Source organism: Diadema antillarum, unplaced genomic scaffold, assembly GCF_040938485.1.
Source record: "Diadema antillarum isolate AM-2024a unplaced genomic scaffold, OU_Dant_1.0 seq00000533_RagTag, whole genome shotgun sequence".
NCBI classification, from domain to species: domain Eukaryota; kingdom Metazoa; phylum Echinodermata; class Echinoidea; order Diadematoida; family Diadematidae; genus Diadema; species Diadema antillarum.
In genome coordinates, this window is record NW_027271484.1 from 351,127 (window position 1) to 354,826 (window position 3,700).

Below are 3,700 nucleotides of genomic sequence, written 5' to 3' on the forward strand. Positions count from 1 at the left end.
GTCGTGTATATGCAATCTTAAATTTGTAAAGTGTATTCCATGTTATCTTTTACTAAATCAGCTCATTTAGCTATTAAAGTAGGTATTTTTTTGCAGGGTATTATTTTGTTTCTGTTTGCACTACTTTATACTAACACAAGATAAAGGCTGATCTGAAATCTTATGCTTTTGAAAAATAAATGGATGATTTTGGAATTTTTTTTGTATGAAGAGATACTATAAGAATCTTTCAATTGAGATGTAAACAGTTTTAAGATCTGGCTTCTTGATGGACAAAAGACTGAAACTTTCTTGCCAAATTTGAATCCATTCCAAAGGTGAAGCAACATTAAAAAAATCCTTGAAATTCATGATAGTACTATTTTTCCTGGGTTTGCATACTGCTTTCATATAAAGAATCATTCTATAACTTCAATGATGGAGGTCATGATTTGAATTACAGTTCATTCAGCTGTACTCAAAGTGTTAAAGGGGATAAACTGGTTTCTGATGGTTAATAAACAGATTGCTCTTTTAATTCAGAGTTTACCACAACCTTGGTCAAAGGATTGAAGTCAAGATAGAAAGCATGAAGGCCTACTGTAGAGAAAAATCAACATTTTTGATATCATTATGCACTTATTTCATTTTTAACTCCTGACATCAAGGAAAGCAGTGAAAGCAGTTTGAGAGCAATTCCAAATTAGCAGAAACTGAGATGGAACGGTAAAAGCCAGTGATGTGTAACAAAACATTTCACAGTTACACCTCTTCATTTGTTTGAATCTGTGAATACATAGTATTAATGGCAAAGGCATCATACTTCTGAGCTGTCTTTGTGTTCTGAAATCAGCAGGTATGAAAATTTACCATGGTGATATCCACTTTTCCATTGCTTTTAATAGTTTATCATCATACCACCATACTCATGCTAAAGCTTGTGTATAGTTTGTAATACCAGAAGAAAACAAAAATGTTGCAAAACCTCAAACCTCAAAAGCAGTATAATGGAAGGCATCAGTGCAGGCTGCAAAACTTGTATGGAGGACAATTTCAGCTGTCAAATTACTGAAATGAAAATCATTATTACAAAGAAAAAGAAAAAAAGGTTACCAGATCCTCTGTAATATATTGCTGATAGAAACAAGTCTGATCAGTGCATACTGTTCCATGCAATTATAAATATATTTGAATCACTCCATCAGAAGCATCATTACTAAATTTTCCCTCAAAATGAACTTGTGCTCTTGAAACAACAGCAGAAATCTTAAAATCTGCACTACCCTAATTAAGTCATTGTTATGTTTATGAATGATTTAGCTCTTATTCACTCACTCCTTAGTATTGTCAATTTTGGGAGCAAATAAACACTATGTTAATTCATTTGTTCTGTATGCAAAGCACACTGATATATCTCATGGTTATAAAGCATGCTACAGAAGAATTAGCTATTAATAAAACAAACGTTTTTTGATACTCTACAGTAATTATGTGGATGAACAGTGTTCAAAATAACAGCTAATTCAGATGTGGATATGTAGGACTATGTGTTTTAGGTATTACATGATTCCCAATTCCTAAGATATTTCAGTTATCAAATCATAAGTGTGTGGGTTGATGTGATTTCTATCTAAACTTGAACTCCCATGTCATATAACAATTACTTCTGTTGTGTTAAAGCACAAAATCAAAGTTGCTAGTTGCATTATTTAATAATTTTTGTTGTCCTGCATGCTTTGTAGCATTTTTTAATGAGTATTTCATTTTGAATGATTTGTATATTTTGTTTTACAATTAAAGTCCAATATGAAGATGACTGCAATGTGCAATTCAGTGCTTTCATACCACAGGAACACGATTAGTGCCTGTCATCATAGAAGACAAATTTTGTAAAGTTTACATATTAAAAGTCATTTTTTTTTTTTTTTTTTTTTTTTTGCTATATGTACCTGGTACGTTAACACATGAGTTATGCAAAAGTTTGGATGCTGTTGATCAGTTTGGTGTTGTTTTTCAGGGTGCTTACCATACAGATATAGATATATTGTGTTGACTTGATTAAGTTTTGATAAGTGTTGTTATACATATATTGTACAAGTAGAATGTCTTTGCTATCATTATTGTTGATATTGTTGTTTGTTTGTTTGTTTGTCTGTTTTTGGCTGGGCCAATTCAAGCAAACTTCATGTGACTTTAATATTGCAGATGAAAGTATTTCAATCTGTACATATTTCCGTAGCTCCCCAAAATGTTTGTGTCATTATATTTGTGTTCGTTCTGTAGAGTGTAGTACTTGTGAGAATTTCCACTCTGTGAAATATTCTGTGTATGATAGAGAACTGCTTAACTGCCATTGTGTATTCAGGAGCAGATATGGAAAGAAGATGGATATTGTCGACAAAATGTAATTATTACTTCATGTATTATGTCTTAATGTCATTCAGACTCTCACCATCTCTTATGTGACAGATGATTTGTGGAAAGAGCTCTCCTTAAAATATTGCATCTGTAGATGATTTGCCACTTGAAATTCATTGTGACTTCATCCTTGCATGTGTATGTCTCTTTAATCATTCAGAAGCATAGTTTGATGCATGCAAGTTCTGTTCTTTTTAACTCGCACCTAGAGAATAGTGTACATATGGGGGAAAATATCTTGTGTTTCTACTATGGTACTTGATTCCACTACCGGTACTTTGAAAATTCTTGTTTGTATTTCATTTGTGCCAGTGTCAAGTGATATAACCCTGTTATCAAGTGCAGTCTTTTGTACCAGAAACTCAATTTGCCATGCAATCCATCTGCCCTAAATTCATGAAGTGATGATGTAGACTACATTATTATCAGCAGACTCAAGATCTGTATGTCCTGTGTTCAGCAGCTAAACCAATTACTGGACAAAAACTGGTCAATAATAAGAAAAAAAAATATGGTTGGTATCATATATTTGAATCTTTTACTCAGTATTCAGCAACACATCAAGAAGGAAGGTCAATTTCCACATCAGAAAAAAAAAAAGAAAAGGAGAAACTTGTACATGCTTGTACATCTGTCTCTTACACAGGTAAGGTTAGGAGCATCAATGAAGTAGGAATGCAAGCTCAACATAAACTTTGATATCTGTGCAGCCATTATTTCCTGAAAAGTCAAAGTTCATTTCATCTGTATAATGTAGGTGTTCATGAAAATGCAGCAACAATCTGTAGTCTCTTTTGGAGAGAGAGTTATGTGGTTCCTTTGATAGTAATGTTGTAAACACATTAATGACCACATTAATGACCAGCTTATCTTCTTCAACATTGAAGAAAATTGAGGATTACTGGTAGTTTGCTTGTAGTTGAAACCTACCTCAATGCAACGGTTTTCCACCAAAAGAAGGCAAAAACTAAAACAAGCAATGAAAAATGGTGTATAGGTGTATATATATGTGAAGATTTCAATTGCTGTGAAAGGTCTGATGTTCCTTGCAGCAGTGAATTTTTATGTTATGTAAATGCTTTTATTTCACAGTTTTTTGAGAAGGCTGATGCTCCGGCTAATCTGCATCTCATTATGAGTGCACATCCTCTTTCTATTATACCAGTCCAGAGGTAACTCTCACTACACATACTCTGCGTGGCATTTGGAACGTTCTGATACAGGAGCAATGCACTCATCTACACATTTTCAGTATACATATACAGCTCCCAAAACCAAGAAGTAGACAATGAAAGTGCACCCC